The sequence below is a fragment of the Saccostrea cucullata genome, unplaced genomic scaffold (assembly GCF_032062105.1).
Source record: "Saccostrea cucullata isolate Sc308-1 unplaced genomic scaffold, CSIRO_AGI_Scuc_v1 ctg444, whole genome shotgun sequence".
In the NCBI taxonomy this organism is placed as follows: Eukaryota; Metazoa; Mollusca; class Bivalvia; order Ostreida; family Ostreidae; genus Saccostrea; species Saccostrea cuccullata.
The window spans coordinates 147,250-167,757 of NW_026930720.1; positions in this window are offsets into that span (position 1 = coordinate 147,250).

The window sequence follows — 20,508 nt, forward strand, 5'->3', positions numbered from 1 at the left end:
TAGCATGATAAAAATTAGTTGAAAAAAAAATCATTTTTTTTTAATTTGGTTAGAATACAGTTTTGAAGAAGTATAATTGTACTGCCTAACTTCCAGTACAAGTCAAATTGAACCATCTTTGATGTCTTGATAAAATGTTTTTATTTTAGGCACAGAGCAACAGAAAGTTTTTTTTTTTAAAACTAAACCATGTTCATAATGTATGTATCATTTCTCAGGTACTGTTTTATTATACAAGTATACATACAAATTAAATATTCAGTACTTATAATGATGTTCATCAGCTCAGACAATTACAGATTCAAGAATCTGTGTCAATACTAATGGAACAAATGCTCACTGGATCCATATCAGAATATCACTTTCACATAGAACATTCTCTTTACTCAGGGAGTCGTTGACTTTTAAAGCATCATACCAGTGACTTTTCATACCAATTTTGCATAGTTCAGTTTTTCCAAGGAGGGGTCCAAGGTCACTTTTAGTACGATTCACTGTTATCTTTGGACTTTCAGTAAGGCGTGATATTCTTGATGTTATATAATAAGCCTCTAAAATTTACACAGCTTTCATTCATTGTTGAAATATACGTGGCCGCGATAGAAATTCGGGCAAATGTCAAAGAGTGTTGCCAATTTCCAATGACAGGATTACAGATAAGAAAGAAGTAAGGGATTAAGTTGTCTCAGGATTGTCAACAACGATTAAAAGTACCTGATGTTATTAATTTTTTAACCAATGAAAATCTATTTGCCATTTGAAAGAATACTACGTCTTACTAAAAGTCCAAGGATGACAGAGAATTGTACTGCTTGGTTTAGTATGTACATTTAATAACTCTGCAATGTCCATGGGAACACACACACTAGATCCGCCATGAAATATTCAATCAAGAAGCATCCTTTGGAAATTATACTATGGAAACAAGAAAAAAATTATAAGTGCTGAAAAAAATTATTGTGTAAGGGTGATTTTGACAGGTCAGTCAGAGTACATAAAACAAATCTTTTTTTATTGTTTGACTTACTTAACCCTTTTAATGATGAACTCTTTCATATATTAATTAATCTAAGTTTTCTAACCTTACTCATTTTAAAGATACATAAATTACTCAAACATGTCACCATTGAACATTTTCATATTTCACCAATTAAATGACATAGTTTTAGTAATGATGCTCTCATTGCCATTCTCATCATCAACTATAGAGCTTGGTGTTAAGAATCTATCAAACGAATTTGAGTTATGTACGGAAAACCTCGATCATTCAGTGTCCCTAGCTTAAGAATGGGATCTCTGCCTTCCAAGGACACGATCGCTTATGAGCACAGTATTTTAAACAAACATATTACAAAGTGAAAACATTGAACATATTCATATCCGCTTACATAGATTTTATCTATTTGTATATGGATAAAAACATGATAAACAACTTTGCACCTAACTTCGACAGGCCCGAGCATTTCCTGTGATCAGAAACCAGACGTTAAAAAGATGTGGCAAACAAACCACTTATTTGTATCTATGAATAGCGAAAAATGTATTACATAGACACAAAAAGTAGTAAAACGTGCCACTTCTCTAAATTTTTAATCAAATAAATCGCATCCAAACGACCAATGTTAAAACTGAAAGTATTTTCTTCTTTCAGTTCCGTCATAACGTCACACATGCGCATGAACGGTTTATAGAATATTCCGAAGATTGAACCCGATTACTATTATGCTTGTGAATCGTGAAAACGAATTTTTGGCCGTCTATATGCATTAAATATTCAACTTATGGTTTAAACCATACTTATTACTGTTATGTTATCGATAGTTTTAAATGTTCAAAGCGATTTTTACACCCAAATCCCAAAAGTAAAGATGTTAAAAAGATTTTTCAAATAATCATGTTTCAGCAAATTTGGTTTAAAAATGTGAAATTCTCTTGTTTGATGCCCGCTGCCCCACTTAATTTTTATGCCATATAAGGGAGAGACCGATGAAAAATAACGTGTTAATTTCTAAAAAAAATCTGAAGTTAAGATATCAAACAGCAATTTATTTTTTTATTAGTAGTGAAGTTTATAATTTTGAGCTAAATATGTTTTAATCGCCCTAAAAAGTAATATTAAGTGAATCAGCAGATTAAAAAAATAATTAAACCGTTAAAACAAGCATATCTTCTCTATAATTCATATGTTAAAAATTTTCTTTTGCTTTTAATTTTAGAAAGCTAGCATAAATATCTTAATTACTGCATTTCATTAATTTAACGAGACTATGTCTATTTTTAGTAACAATCCTTTCAAAAGGAGGCCCGGTTGACCCCAAAATTTACACAAATCTTGAAAGGACAAATACTTAGTTAAGATTCTGAGGAAGTTTCAAAAAATCTGTAGCTCCGTTATTTTTTTAGCATGGTATGGATCTTTACCTTAAGTCATTTTTAAACACTGAATTCTCTACAGATTTTTCCGTTTGCTCAATCATGGTAATTAGCAGGCGCGTGTAGTCGACAGAGGATACTCAAACCACCATAGCACTTGCTACCACGTCTGATGTTTAAGAGGCCTTCACATTTTTTATTGTTTTTAATCGTTTATTTAAGATTGATAACTGTTTAAAATCTTCATGTTTCATTTCAATTTCATCTCAGGTAAATTAAAGGAAAGTTATCAAAAGGGAAAGGACCACTTGGTGTAAAATGATCAGCAAAATTCCTCCTTAAATCACACTGGTAATATTGAAAATTAATCTTTTTTAAAATAGTGTTTCTAAAATGAATGAATTTCTAGCAATATTGAAACAATGTTACGTAATTTTGATTTTTTTTTATTTGCTTTAACTCACCAAAATTTGGTATTATTAGACATTACATGTATATCAGTCAGACGTTTTTTAGTTTCTCTAAATTCACTTATGGGACAATAAGACATACATGCTTAACTTAGTTAATCAACATGTTGAAGGATTGTTCATTTTTAACTACAAAATGTTTTTATCTTGAGGGAAAATCTAGCGTGGTGTTTTGGAATAAAATGGACCCCCATCAAGTTTATACAATTGATTTATAAGACCTTTTTATGTTGATTATACATATCTATATACGGGGGTTGATCCAAAAGTAATGTCAAAATGACCATATCTTTTATATTTGGCGTCATTTTATCAAATACAATATACAAAAAGATGCACAATTATAAAGCTAATTAAAATTAAAGTCTTAATTTAATAATGTTTATTTGAATTTATTTTATAGATGTTTTAAACATAGAGCATAGGGGGTGTCGTCGCGTCACAACTGAACGTCACGTTTAAAAGTGTATTTTATCTTAGAGTGAAAAAGATAAACACTTTAAAAAGATTTTTAAAAAGCAAAAAAATTCCCCCTTTTTTTTTTGAAAGATACAATTCTCGTCATTTCATAGTCTTAATTTAAACTGAAATGACGGCATTGGTATTTGTGATCATAAACATTGTTGTTTTACTCTGTTGAATTGAGCAAACAGATTGTCGAAATGGGGATAAAACGGCTCTACGAGCTCTTATGCATTTTTGCTTAAAAAATGGAATTATTTCAAGCGACAGTCACGTTAATTAATCAGACTTGCAGAATAAAGAATGTAAGAGACATCTTAATAGATTTGAAGAAAAAAAGCAATTTTGGGCGGGTGATTGGTCATTGAATGATCAGCAGAGGACAAGTAGACATAAAGATACGAGATCGGACGGAAACGTTCAATGTTGTCTGACGTTGTCAAAAAAGACATATAGAGCGACATGCGAGTCTTTAAGTTTGTCTTATGCTACTGTTCAAAAAATTTTGACAGAGGGCTTAATTATGAAAGAATGAGAGTAAAATGGTACCAAGAATTCTTGAAGAAACTGGAATTAGTGAAAGTGTTTGCGAATCACAAATATTTTTTTTAATGAAACGATTGGGAGGCGCTTAAAAGTGTGGCGGTGCGTGACATCATATTCCTTTGAATTGTTCAGGTCTAATTTGAAATAAATAAAGCTTCCATCATGTGTAATTTTGTTGGTTTACGTAGATGTATAGCAATTTTATCAAAGTTGTGACATTACTTTTGGATCAACCCTCGTATATTGTACATGATAAGCAAACAATAATTTGATTAGTTAAATCACTCAAAGGTCATTCGATTACATTTATAAAATTCCTCTTACAAGTTGAAAACTGCATGTAGTAATAATGCATAAACCTAACTATTTCATCACATTGTCTCAAGTGGAATAGATCTACATGACAATTTCAAATTTTCAAAAGGACAAGATAAGGTAAGACCCTTATTTGGCCCCCTATTTTGGGTGTCTTTCAGAATGATTCAACAGTTCATGCATAAAAAACTGTTGTCACCCCTGCCATAAAATGAGTATTAGTTCTAAGATTTAGAATATACAGAGGTCATAGAGAGGTCAGGAAATATGTCAGTTTTCAAATTTTCTCATTTTACGCAAATTTTCATTAAATTTACATCACATTTTGTCTCGGAAAACACAGAGCACTATCTGACCTATGTACCAAATTTATATATTTCATCAATAGTATCAGATGCAGTTTATGTGTAAAAATCTCAGATAAGTTACATTGTGGTCTATGTTTTCTGAAGAAAAATGTATCTCAAATATGATGAAGTTCCACCGAATTTGAGGAAATTCGGGAAAATATCCTACTTCTGCACCCTCTAGTGACTTCCATTTCAGCTTAGAATCTTCATCAGTGCTTTTTTTAAGCAAGCATCTTTTAAACTTCTTAACTAAAAACTATCACAATTTTACCAGTGTTCTGATTTTTTTTTTTTTTTTTACATCAAATAAGGGCCAGATTCGGCCATTACCCTATCTTGTCCTTTTTTTCCTCCTATTGGAAGTACACATTGCTTTGAAAATGTTATAATTCATTTAAAAAGTGAACATTTTTTTTTACTATTGCATGTATAAAATAGACACATACATTGCAGTAACGCTCTTTGACGGAGTGTATTTTCCTACTGATAAAACATTATTATAGTTCCACTGCACATATCATTGAATTTTCTTTTTTTTTCTTTATTCATTTATTGCAATAATACACACTCCTTAATAATATTTTTTTTTCCTTTCAGATACTTTAAGATCAAAATGTTATCCAAACATATAACCATTTTTTACATATATCTGTTTCTGATTAATGAAGTAGTGATGATTGCCAAAGTAGAGGTAGGTAAATATACCTGTACTCTCTTTATTTCCGGAAATTGTCAAATTTATTTCTAATTTTGATATTTTAGTTTTACGTATGACAGGCCGAGATAGGGATAAATTGTTAGTATTTAATGAAAATTAAAATAAAATCTTTGTTTTTGGTTTTTTTTTTTTTAATTTGGTATACAACATTGACAAAACAAACATTCAGAGGGTATTGCCTATTATGCAATTCATGTCCCCTATCGGGTTTCCCATTTTCTTAAGGATGTCATTTTATATTATGCAAAATTATGACCACGCTAAAACTGCTTGATGTTAAAATGTTGAGGTTGTGCCTTCAACCTAGAAAAATGTACACATAAAGATGAAAACTCCTTTTTTGTCAACGGTTTTTTTCCTCGCTTCATTTACCATGAAGATCCTCGAAATTTAGCTCAGCACGAACCCGATCATAAACCATTATGAAAAATTAAAAATGCCATAATTCTGTCAAAAATCGATGAAGTTGAGCGACATTCAATCTTGATCTGTAACTCAATCAAATTCACCCATATTCCAAATTCAGCTCAATATCAGCAAGCGTTTAGAAAAAAGTGTGGAAAACCAAGTAGGACAGACTGACAAACAGACATGGTGGCAGCTAGACGGATGGACAGACCCAAATTAATCCCCACTTATATTGAAAACGGGGGACAAAAATACAATAATTACCATTTTCTCTTTCCAATTTAGATGATTTTGAACAGCAACAATTGCCAGTATAAGAGGGCATCTGCAAATATGAGGTCATCAAAACTTATAATGAATGGGGGTAAAACAGAAATTAATGGAAGGGAATATCCTTGTACTGAGGGAAGAGTTGTGGAAAGCTTAAAAGGAGGTTTGTTATATAAATTTTCATCACACAGACAAAAGAGAGAGAGAGAGAGAGAGAGAGAGAGAGAGTGTGTGTGTGTGTGTACTTATATATCTTTTCCATAATGACAACAGAAATTACATCACGGACTTTAAGGTAATTCCACCCTCCTATGATGTCATAAGTTTTTGCAAAAACTGTAATTAGTTTAAATTCATACCTTTTATAATAATATTTCTTGGAAGAATGCTTTACAATAGGTGTAATGATAAATATTGTTAAGTTAAAGAATTTAAAAAATGCATATTTTCTATATTTAATCAATTATGCAATCTTTAAAAAAATGTTGACAAGGGCAATAACTCCTTCTAAGGTCTCTCCATTCAGGCATTTGCTTTATTGTAAAATAGTTTCCCTGATATTCACAATTTAAAAGTATCTTTTAAGTAGGAAGTATGTAGGAACACTCAGCATCAGAATTATGCATTTTAACCAGTTTTTACATATTTTTCATCATACTGTTTCCAAAAAAGAGCGATTTTTTAACGTTTACATACACCTCTGTTTATTTATGTTTCGCATCTTAAATAATATGGTGACCTATACATTTTTTGCAATAATTGGAAAGTTTAAAGTATATTAAATGAAAATAAATGCAGTTTTTGTACTTTGAACCTATAAAATGGTGAAGGTGGAAACACCTTAACAGAACAATATGAAATATTTTAAAATAATTTTTTTGTTTTGAAAATTAAGTAACAGGTAAGTTTTTTTTTTGGTTGTTGTTGTTTTGTTTTGTTTTGTTTTGTTTTGTTTTTTTTGGATTCGATATATCCCAGCGAACTGATAATTCCAGGCACTACAGAATCTGTCATATCTGTTTAGTTTTCGGATGTTTAACACACCATTTCATCTGTACTTGTTGTCGATGCCACTAATTAAATAAACCAATGTGCATGTCCTCTTCAGGGGTAAGACTAATAAATATTACTGTTTAATAGAGCATATCACTTCAAATTTGAAATTCCCATTACTTCTTTTTTGTTAAAATTCCAGCGTTATTTTGATACTTTATTAGCAAATAAATGTTCATGGAAACCGTGAAAATATTCAACATACCTCAATTTCAAACTTCAATAAGCTAGCAGTGATGTATATACAGCCCCGACGTTTCTTCCGCAAAGTGACATAAAGTCTAGCAGTTACGTTGTTTGAACAAGATTCTTTGGACGGTGAAGGGAAGTCTATATCACTTTTCGCACTTTTTTTTTCTTACGTAAAACATTTAATAATATAGTATAAGTATATTATTCAATTAAGGTTGTTAAAAATATGTTTCTTTAGATGTATCCACTAGAGAATGCATTGTTACAACGCAAAATGTAATAACAACGCGAAATGTAATAAACCGGGATTATTACATTTTGTGTTATTACGTTTTGCATTGATCTCGACACAAAATGTAATAACGCAAAATGTAATATCAAGATTTTTAGATTTTTACATTTTGCGTTATTACATTTTGCGTCGAGATTAACGCAAAATGTAATAACGTGCTTTTTCGTTGTTACATTTTGTGCAATTTTAATTTTACACTGAAGACAATGCAAAATGTAATAAAACAATATGTAATAAACCAAAATACAATATATGTTTTTATTGGGTTTATTAAAAAAGATCATAAAATTGATTCAAAATATACATGTAATCAACATGGGAAACATGCTGTGCAAAATATTTAGAACTAAAACAATGAGACCAATATAAGGGCTTTAACAGACATAAATACATCTCAATGTATCGTTTTTTTGACTCTGACTTTAGTTGTATTAGATACATTGTAATTAATTATAAAGTATTAATTTCACTTTGATTGGCAAATTTTTGATAGTCTTATTGAATTCCTAACCAATACTAGTAACACATAATTTATTAAAATCTCTTGCATGTTCAGCATGTGTACATTGATTAACAAATTAGAATTGTTTGTGTGTGTCAAGCGAGGAAGGGCAGGCATAGGATGGAGTGTTTACTTCGTACGATGTATGTTTATCATAGTGTTACTATCATAATGGATATGCAGAAAAAATCCAATTTATTATTGGATGGAAAGAAAGGGATAGCATTGTTTTTGCTTCTCTGCAATACTGGTGATTTACATGGTACAGTATGATATCAAGATTTTCAATAAACCCCTTCCCGATATATATTTACACCTGCGAGTACAAATGCAAAGGTTTTTACAAAATTAATGCAAAGGTTATTTTTTAGATTCCATGCATTTGTCTAAATAATAAAACAAAAGTACACTGAACAATACTCCCCATTTTTCGCGCCTACACAGGCACGTTTCTAATTTCCAACACCTATAATTTGAATACATTTATTAAACTGATTTTAAAAACATAAAGCTAATTAAATCAATATATTATGAAATTCATCAATTGTAAGAAATTGCACACATATATTTTTTCCTTTTGTTTTTTTTTTCTATTCATCGGCCACTACTCTATTAAAAATTATAGTCAATATAGCTGACCAAAAAGTGTGTTATTATATTTTGCATTATTACATTTTGCGATGATTTCGACGCAAAATGTAACAACGCAAAATGTAAAGTACCGACCAGATCCAACCTGACACCCAAGCAGTCCCAGAAAGCAGTCCCCGGGACTGCTTTGGGACCGCTCTGGGACTGCTGTGGGACTGCTATAGGACCGCTATGGGACTGCTCTAAAAAGCAAACCTAGCAGTCCCAGCAGTCCCAGCTGTCCTTGGGACTGCTTTCTAGGACTGCTTTATTCACTCATGTGTGAAAGAGGTTCTGAGTGACATGATAGCTCCGCCCTGTTGTGTATTCTGTATTTCCAGACTACCAGTTGTTTGGTTTATTAGCACCAGAAAGGAGTTTAAACTATTAATAAAGCAAGGATTTCTTAAAATCTTTTGTTAAGAAGAGATTATTATAGTTAATCATTATTTTCAGAGACTGTATATTTACACAAATTTAGTTTAGAATATTTTTTTAAAATAAAGTTGTTCAATAAAGAAGTCAGGAGAAGATTTTTTTACCTAAAGATAAACTACAGGTTTATGAAAAAAAAAATTCTACACGTAGGCCTATTTTTCATTTGATGTAAAATTATGTGCACTCAAAATTTGCATTAATTGGACCTATTTAAAAATAATTATTACACGCTAAAAATGTATTCCATGCAACCTCCAAATAAAGTCTAACAATTTATTTAATGACCATAAAATAAAATTTCATGTATGCTACCATTCTTTCGTAACTTAGGCTATGTACATGTAAAACAATGTGAATAATCATTGGATAATTTATCGATGAATTACCGGTTGTTTTTAATTTATAAACAAGTTAACAAAAAGGTACATTTATTTTTTTAATAAACAGTTGAAAATACCGGGAATTGTGAATTATTCTTTTTTGTTTCTCTTTTGTTTAACTGGCCGATTAATTTTTATAAAATGGTATCAACACCTGCGGTTTCAATCGCCTTTGGGCAGAAAATCTGTGCATGTTATTTTGGTTTACGTATCAGCGTTTCACATCATTGAACATTCTGGTCAACAACGACCCTAATTTCAATCTACCAGTATGTAATGCACAAATAAAATTGATAAATGATATATATGATGTCTTTCAAGATTAATAATTTTGAACATAATCTGAGGGATCCATGCTGGTGATTTACAGATGTACATTTACAAATAAAACACTTAAAATTGAGTATTTTAATGAAAGAAATTAGCAATAATTCAATTGACATGTCAGTAAAAATAGTCATGACTGAAAAATAATACTTGGCAAAATTTTACAAAGAATTTTCTAAAAGCCCTTATACTTAAGGAAATTCCTTTTGAATATCCCGATAGTATGAAAATTGGCAATATAACGATAAGATCTATTTAAAACTAATTCTTGGTTGAAAATAATTAATTCACGATTAATTTTCTGTATAGAAAATAAATACCGGTATGGGAAACAGCATCAATCACAGAAAATTAGGAAATTGAATTATCAATATACCCGATAATTGTGATTAAATATTCATGTTCATTTTAATTCATACATGCACATCTTCTGAAAGCCTTCTTCCTTCAATAAATATTATTTCAATTTGTTTCTATGCGCGTACTATTCATAAATGACCGCATACATGTAAGGATTTCTGGCATACTACCCAGGATCAATTTTTACTGTCTTTTATAGTTCCATTGTTTATTGCAAATCTCATTTCTGAGTCAGCCCCGCCCATTGAATTAATAAACCCCGCCCGCTGGGACTGCTATCTAGGACTGCTGGGACTGCTTTCTGAAACCGCGGGGACTACTGGAACCGCTCTGGGAATGCTGTGGGACCGTTGAAGGACTGCTGTGGGACTGCTAAAGCAGTCCCAGAAAGCAGTCCCCGGGACTGCTCTGGGACTGCTTAGTGTGAGGTTGGGTCTGGTCCGTACTGTAATAATCCAAAAATCGTGTTATTACATTTTGCGTTATTACATTTTGCGTTGATATCGACGCAAAATGTAATAACGCGAAATGTAATAATCCTCAAAAGTGTGTTGTTACATTATGCATTATTACATTTTGCTTTGTTTCTGACGCGAAATGTAATAACACAAAATGTTATTATCTATGTTTATTTCATTTTGCGTTGTTATCACATTTCGCATTGTAACAGTGCATAGACAAAATCACAAAAAATGATAGATATCCTCTATATAAACTGCGTAACAGTTTCTTTAACTGATTTTTTAAAAAAAATGTAATGCATGTAAGAAAATATAATTTAATATCAGTTGTAACACGTCATTTGATTGATTAAACAGTTTTATCCATTTTGTTTAAGATAACTTGCCTACATGTACATCACACTGAGTTACGTCAAAACGTATTACTCCGCTTGACGTTAACTTTTAAAAATATGCGATATTTGAAGATTTTTTCCGAAGGAAAAAATGGAAAAACTGTCTCATTAACTACATTGAAATTGGATTATAAGGAATGAAGCTTATTTCAACTTATGTTATACGATATAACATAACTTTACGGTTTTTAAATAAACCGCTTCGCGGTTTATAAAGCGTAAACTGCCCCAAGTTTTGTTATATCGTATAAAATAAGTTGCAATAAGCTTCATTTCTTTAATAAAAAAAAAAGAATCGATCAAGAATGTTACCCGGGGAAAAATAGAGGCTAGAATGATGAGTCAATCAGGGTTCTTGTGGAAGTTCGAACCCAGGGCCTCAGATCGTGTCAATATTCACTGATTATATTGTTTGATACATATTCATCAAACAATTAGATCTCTCAATATATGATTCGGCGTCTGTTTTTATGTATTGTCCACTTGAAAACGTTTATATTTACATGTACAACAGAAGTACTAACTTTTCAGAATGCTTGTATGACTACATGTAAGCAATTAATGCCTAAATAAGCATGGTTAGACATCACATAATTTTGATTTCTTTCCTTGTTTCCGACTTGTAAGAAGATTGGACATCTTTTGGAAAGTGAATTAGATATTTATTGTATATCAAATGACAGGAAAACAAGTGGAATGTACATATGCATATGTATAACATTTTAAAGACTATAATATGACATGACATTTTAGATTCTTAAGCTGGTTCTAGAATAAATAATTTTAAGGTAGGGTTCTTCTCTGGTTTCTGACTACATGAAACAATAGAAGTAAATTTGCTTATATGTCTTTTATATTTTGGTGTAAGGGATTTAAAAGACCATATTTTTCTTTCCTCATCACAACAGTACAACTTTTAATAGAAATGATAAACTGTGTTTGAAAACTAGCACGGACTATATTTTTGGTGTAATGGTGGCGTATGAAAAATATATTCGTTTCTGCCTCGTAAAATTATAATAGAAAAATAAATTGAGTTATAATTTTTACACAATCAAAGACTTGAAGAAAATTACAAATGAAGGTTAAATTAATTATAAGGGACTAAACTTTCTAAATAAATCAAATAAATATGATTTTTCAAACAAACTAGAACTATGATAGCTTTTAAACGCATTTTGTGCATTTACATGTATTAGAGTACATTATCATATGTGAAAATAAGAATAAGTTTAATATAGGAATCATACGAAAAAAAATATATCTAAAAAAAATTAATTGAAAAAAGAGAAAATTCGGATTAATCAATATCCAGTTTAGTTAGATTTTGTATGCAAATTTGGTAATATCATGCTATAGACCAAATATAGTAATTTTGTGCAAAAAGAACAATTTTTAAACTTTTGAAATAGAAGTAGGCATCACATGATTGGCAACAGTATTTTTATTCTGATTTCAAGGATAAAGATAATGACCTTGACCTGACCTTGCCTCTAATATAAAATTTAATCTCACTGCTATTATAACTTATTGCCATTGTCTTCTTGATTCTGTAAAAAATTCATTGAATTTTGAATGTTAAAATGAAATATCAAAAGATTCCTCCCCCTTGGGGATCCGGGTTAGAATAGGTCCTCAGTACCCCCTTGCTTGTCGTAATAGGCGACTAAATGGGGCGGTCCTTCGGATGAGACCGTATAAACCGAGGCCCCGTGTCACAGCAGGTGTGGCACGATAAAGATCCCTCCCTGCTCAATGGCCCTGAGTGCCGAGCATAGGCCTAAATTTGCAGCCCTTCACCGGCAATGGTGACGTCTCCATATCAGTGAAATATTCTGCAGAGGGACGTTAAACAGTATACAATCAATCAATCAAAAGATTCCTACATTAAAATAAAAACGTGTTTTTAAAAAAGTGATTGATTCGTGTTGGATGTTTTTGGCTGTGGAAGGATTACATAATAATAAAATTTCAAATGCATGAGAGAGCAGAATTACCAAACAATAGCTTACAATATGACTCTTACTCATGAAACCAATTGAAATAAATCAAAATGAATATACAAAACAAAGTGTGTGTTTAATGCATAATTATTTAATTGAAAATATTTATCTCCCAAATTTGATAAAAAAAATACTGTAAAAACACATATTTTCGTGGGGTCAAATTTTCGTGGTTTCAGGAAAAATAGTTGGTTCGCAGGGATTTGATTTCGTGGAGGATGATCTTTGTAGTAGTTGTGCATATGAAAATTAACATTTTGTGGTGGTCATAAATTTGATGGTCTCTATGTTCCTCAAAAACAATATGAAATTAAATCCACACGAAAATTAGTGATTTCACATTATTATTTTCTCATAAACCTAGAACAAATATGGTGGTAAACCTCTTCTCCCTATATGCAAGATAATTTAGGTCAACATGTAAGAAAAAATACGTCAGCATGCAATATAATTATATATACATTTAAGAAAATAATGCACACTTGCAAGCTACCAATCTTATTGGAGAAGATAATTTTAATATGTATAAAGAACAAAGTAAGTATTGGCCAAAAAATGCAGCGTTTCAGATCTGCTCTGTTCATGATATTTTAAAAAGCCTATGATTTTTAAAATTAAATGGTATACAATTTATATATATGACTCAAATGTATGCATTGAAAAAATAACGCTCAATACTTATTAAAGGAAATATCTAGCATTATACATGCAAAATGCAACATTAGTAAGTTGACATGTGACTTATTTATGATATGTATCATATTAAGCTGTACATAAAAAACATATTAAATTGTAACTGTAAAAAAAACCCATAATGACACAAATGATTGAAAAATAACACATATATCCATCTATCATGTAAGTACTATGGTTTTCAAAACAATCAGCATACATGGAGACATTGATATACAGCAGTTAAAATAATTACTTAGATAAAGGATGACTTCGTACATGTAACAGCCACAATCAAACGGTAATTAATAGCAGAGCTTGTGAACATTGCCCCCTCACTAGTCGGTCATTCTACTTAAATGAATTATCTCCTCTGCACTACGAGATGTGTTCCTGCAGTTAAATAACTAGAGAAAATTACATTCTCGAACACAATGCTGTGCTCAATTTTCATGTAATTGATCTTAACCAATCATAAAATAAAATGAAAAATCTATACAAGGCGCCGCAATAAAAATACATAACATATATAAGCATAAGAAAATTATACACACATATCTACAAAAAGGGATCATGCCCTATATCAAGCATGCCATCGCTATATGCAACACTCATAACATTGTTACCGTACTGGCGCTTACTCCTTGGCTGACATCATGATCAAAATACGTATCAAATCTAGGCATCATTACCATGATTACGCCTCAGAAGCTCTTCTGTAAAACTGGCTATCAAGATGTACATTTTTTTAAAATAAATATCTGCAACACTATAAATTGGTTAAACTCTGAGAATCAAAGAATCCATTGAAGATTGTGGGTGAAGTTGAGTTGGTTTATATCCAAAGTTTGCTGACATTTTCAGTAATAATTTAATAAGAACAAAATCCAAAACGTTTTAAGTTTTGATCCAGGATAGTCCAAAAAAATGTCCAAAGAAAGATGATTTAGATTCTCCACTATGTAATAAATTGTGAATTGTCAATGATACATGTAAGTCGGTTTTAAAGTTTAGAATTTATTGTAAGTCCAAAATATCAATTTCACAAAGTACAATTTAGAACAAATTTCGTAGATGGAACAAACTGAATTTTTACAAAGAATTTCCGTACATTTTAACAAACTGAATTTTACAAAGAATTGTCTAAAATTGACTCACTTACAAACTCACTCACATCTAATCTTTGACAACTCCGCCCACTTTCGTACTGACCAAGTCAGTTAAATTAAGGATAGAAAATTGCATGAACAAGGGGAAATCGTATGATATTAATTTTCAACACTGAATTAAGTAGAGCTAAGCATAACAAATTCAAAGAACACCATCCTAAGATCTAACGATAATGTTGATAAAAAGTAAAGAGTAAATAACCTGAGGCAGGAAAGAGATGTCAAGAATTAGATATTAGTAACATGTACAAAAATGCCTTTCCTAAACATCAAATGAAAACAGTTAACCTTCAGCTGCAGATGTCAGTCAAGACCGAAAAATAAAAGAACAATTATAAAAATATATTCATTATAATATTTGTCATATAGAAACCCTTTAACTCATGATCATAACATTACAACTGACAAAATAACGTATTTATGTTGCATGTTGCCATACGTAAGTCGGAAGATTACACAATCATATCGCATTTAAGCATAAATAAGTCGCATTTTAGCATAAACAAGTCTCGTGTCAACATAATCATTTAGTATCTAATTTACAAGTATGTTTAAGAAATAAAGTGCGCGCTTTCGTGAATGTTGCAGAATAACCTCCGAGGTCGAGAAATGTTGTTTGAAAGATAAAAGCCGAGGCTTTTATATTTCAAACAACATTTCGAGACCGAGGAGGCTAATTTGCATTATTCACGACATCAAGGACTTTATTTCTATTCTACTAAGTAGCAGAAAAAATACGGATGATCGTTACTTTTAGAGAAACGAATTAGGTCACCATACTGCAATAAGGCTGTTCCATTTACCATTAGAGTGAAAATTTGTTTGTTTACCTGTGAATAAAATACATATGATTTGTGCTTCCTTGGCATTAAAATTAACCTTTAATTAATTATTAATATGTATGTAACTTATATGAATTAATCTTTTGGAATATACAATATAAAAAAAAGTTTCTTATTTCACCACTTTATCACTTAAATCACGGAGTTTAAATATGACGTAGAGAGGTCCATGAAACAGCCCCGCTTAGCTTTAGAAACCTACATTCATCAGCTACTTTCTGCACTATATAGTGTTTAAATTGCAAAAGAGGATACATCGATTTATTCTAAATATATATTTCATTCTTATGTCAAATGTACATTTCAACTGCACGGGTTTAATACGTGTTTCTGATCTGATAATTCTTTGATGACGTTCGTGATTTATTGGAGAATAATGTCCACTGCATGTCTTTGATCTAGGCAATAATCGTAGTAGAATGTCATATAATGGCGTAATAATTACGTTTGTCAACATTAAGCCTACATTCAATAAAGGGATTGGTAACTGACATTTAACATAATTATTTTGCATGTTGACATAAGAAAATAGATTTCAAATCGTCTATTTTCTTTGGATCAAGCAGCCAGTGATTCTAAAATGTAATCGAATGCCATAGCATGAAATTTTTTTTTGAATTAATTAGGCCATTATTTTTTTTTCTAACAGATAGTCATAGTGCCATGCATGGGGAAACTTCAGACACTGAACATCACATTATAAAAAGATTTTTTTCCTGGATCATCCCTGCTGCAATTTTTGTTTGTATCATAATCTGCGGCAGAGGAACATGTGAGTATCATAATCATATAGAAAAGCTCTGACGAGGCATTCAACTCTATATGAAATATACCCACGACATCTTATCTTTTATAAATAGACACTTCCATTCAAATGTTCATTCGATGTATCGCATTTAGCTTAATATAATAGATGCTGAAGAAACTGAAGTATTTTTTTCATGTTTGGATACAGATATTTTAAGAAAAAAACATAAAAAAGTAACAAACACAACTGTATGATGAACGTGAGACTTCATCTTTCTATCTTTAATTTCTCTTGCTTATGTAGCAACATACTCTTATGTCCTATATAAATAATTGCTTATGTCTCCAACTCGATCTGTTCGATTCAAGAACATGTTTCTTGTACAATTTTTAAAAGGAATCAAGCTCCCGACAAGCACCTTGGCCAGGGTTATTTCTCTTGAAAAGTTGGTAAAACTGCTAAGTTAATAGTATGATGTCAAAGTTCTGTATAATTATTCCTTGAGAAATCTACATAAAGAACCACCACAGAATCAGGTCCTGATGGAAATTGATTTATTGATTGTATGTGTGTTTGAATGCAGTTTAACGCCCCTCTCGAGATTTTTTCACTCCTATAGAGACACCAAAAGTTGCCGGTGGAGGGCTGCCACTTTTAAGCTATGCTCAGAACTTAAAGGTATTGAGATGTAATGGATCTTTTACATGTACATTCCAGCACCTACTGCAACACTGGAGCTCGTTTCATACAATCTCATTTAAAGGACTTATTTCTATGTCCTGAAGTAGATTTGATTTTACACGTCAACCTTTAAACTATTTACCTATAGTCGGAATTCCTTGAGGGTTCAATACCGTGCCAACGCCCAACCAAACGCAGGGCACCGGTCTTTTAGAGTTTTCACCCGTGTCTTTAAATTCTGGTGCCGAGTTATACGAGGAAAGAGTTACTACGTATGCTTACATAATAGGTTTGACATGACGCGGAAAATGAAGATTGAACCCAGGACACATATTATGTCCATGTCATCAGAATCATTTGAGCTCGATAGCACACTCTAATTATCCTACAAAGTCATAGTTAATTTTAGCGTGAAACTGTATTTATTTCATTTTTTAAAAATCTTTGTCATTTATTTCTTTACCTAAATACGAGGGTTGATCAAAAAGTTCGTGAAATTTCTTTTTATGTTCTATTTATGATTAGTAAATCTACAGCATTTTTCAGAGAAACGGTCGTTTAGAAATGTGGGGGAGATATTAACGCATTTATAATCATTTTGATTTGTAATGCGTGAAATGAGAGTAAAACCACGTTATATGGTATATAAAACAAAAATTTTGTCATTCTTACGATTGTTTGATCTTTCTTAAATCTTTGTGTGAAAGTTTAACTGATTTTACTGGATATTTATTTTATTATTTGGCGATTTATTGTTTATCTTTAAATTTTTAGCCAACGTCAGATTTCGGTCGTCATAAGTTTTGTCAAAATCCGAGATCACTCTGTCTTAAACGTTTATATTATTGACATAGGCTGGGGGAAATGCATTTAGTTACTAGTTTTCCAGTGGCATAAAACAAATTAACAAAATACAGAACGTCCATGGACGTTGATTAAAGATGTGGCTGTGTTTTGGAGGCTCTGTTTTAAGTGCTTATCCCCCTAGACAAATTATAAGCGTTAAAGGACGTTCTCGGCTAACATACTGTGCTTGAAATTGCTACTGAAATTGAACATCATTTGGAAAGATGGAGAGTATTTTGAAACATGAATGAAAAATGAAGATAAATAGGTGCAAGAGGATACCCAGGCTTTTCTTGAGAAAAAAATAGAGAAAATGGCAGCATTTTGTAGAATTACGTATTCGAATCGGACATTAGGGTGAGATGCTTCTACAACTTGACGTGACATATCAAACTTGACGTAACGTCAGTCCCCGGGTTTCACAGCAATCAATATCGTGAAAGCTTGTGAGACATTATTAATAATTGAAAAGTAATGAATTTTTCCTATATTGTTGTATTATGACTCTATATTATAGATATGCCTGTTGCTGGCTTTCATCAAATCACGGTAAAATTTAAGAAAAAGAAATCCACCAACTTTTGGATCAACCCTCGTAAATGTCTCTTATTTATTGATTGTATAACCAAATACACTCCTTATTTTAAAAGCCAACGAAGACGTTAACCATCCTCCAAACAATCCTCCTACTCTGACATGTCCTGCCAGCGGAACAGTTGTTTATCCTGAGAGATTGCAAATAATTGCAATACATCACTGGTCGGATCCAAAAGCATATGATCCAGATGGAGACAGTATAAGCAGGTTCATTATGATCATGCGTATACTGATTATACTTTTTGCAGATGTATTGTTAAATATAATGTTGAATTCAAATGAATTTCTTTTGATATTTTTCCAAATTAGTTTTCTTTTTGAAAAATATTTACATTTTCAGTCCAACAATTATTTCTGGAAGTCAAAGTGGTTCAACATTTACTAGAGGAACTCACATTGTGATTTACGAAGTGTCAGACAGTAAAGGAGCTAGAGCAACATGTAGTTTTTCGTTTACTGTGAAAGGTATGAAGGGAGACAAAAACGTTTATGTATCAAGCCATACTTTTATAAACTTCAAAATTAGTGTTGCCAAAAAATATAATTGAAGAAAGTTTTTACATATTGATGTTTTGAAAATAAAAATGACTAGACAGAATGATTTCTTTTCAAATTAACAGATCGTTTTTTAAAGAGTCAATAAGTATTTATGCTAAAAGCCATAGCGGTATAAATTATTCCACAAGAGTGAGGAAAGTCAAAAAAAGTTTTTAAAATTGTTTCACCCGACATTTATGACCTGCGGCAAAAAGGTCAGTGTGCCAAATATAAAATGGCGGTATTTATTAAAATGGCGTCATTTATTAAATGACCTTTCTCGAGCTCATAAAATTAAATTTACACATATCTTTAATGAAGAATTCTATTGATATAATGTCCATATTATAATTCATCTTTGAGTCTTAATTTGACTCTCCGTTTTTATGTGCCATTTTTCCGGTCTTTGATTTGTACTAAAGATTAAACAATGTTCCTTTTACTTGATCAATACCTAGGGCTTACAGCGGGTGTTGTCTGTCATAAGGAAATACTTACACCTCCTAGACACTTGATCTCACTCCTGGTATTTCCAGTGGTTCATAATTATAACAAACCTTGTTCACAAATTTGTATTATTTGTAGTTTTTATGAGATAATTCACTGTTCCTTATTTATTTCTTTTTTTCATGTAGAACAGTAGATTGATTGTATATTGTTTTACGTCTCTCTTGAGAATATTTCACTCATATGGGGACGTCACCGTATGCCGGTGAAGGGCTTCAAATTTTGACCTATACTCGGCACTCAGGGCCATTGAGCAGTGAGGGTTCTTTATCGTGCCAGCGCCTACCGTGACACGGGACCTACGTTTTTAAGGTCATATCCGAAAGACCCGTGACTTTCACTTTAGTGCCGAGCGCTTGGCTAGAACAGTAGAAGTATATACATTAATAATGAAAAAAAATCCTGCCATAAACATTTCATTCTTATCAAATATTTGCAGTCGAAATATTTGAAAGTGTCCAATATTAATTTCAAAGAGTGTAATAGACTAATATCGACGACAAATGTATACATGTCACATTGGAAAACAATGACATATCATAAATTATTTTTTCATTCATTAGTTGGAATACAAGTATACCTGGAAAATTTGTTGAAATATCAGGTTAAGCCTATTTCGTACAGCACTTATAATTTACACAAATTCAAGTTTTGAAATTATCCTAAGTTTCTATGAAAATAGTTTCCGTCAAAATTGTAGAGTAATGGCGAAAACATGGTCACTTTTAAAATGCAATTATTTAAACCATAATAACTGACCGTAGTATTAATGTTTAAATAGTACAAATAATATGAAAAATTACAGTGATCTCTTGTCACCCTATACAACCACCAGTCAATAGCATAATGACATGCGACGGGGAGTTCATTTACGGATCATCATGTAGAATAAAATGTAAGGAAGGACATGAAATGCTGCCCATAAGAAGCAACAATGAACAAGTTATAACATGTGAAACAAACG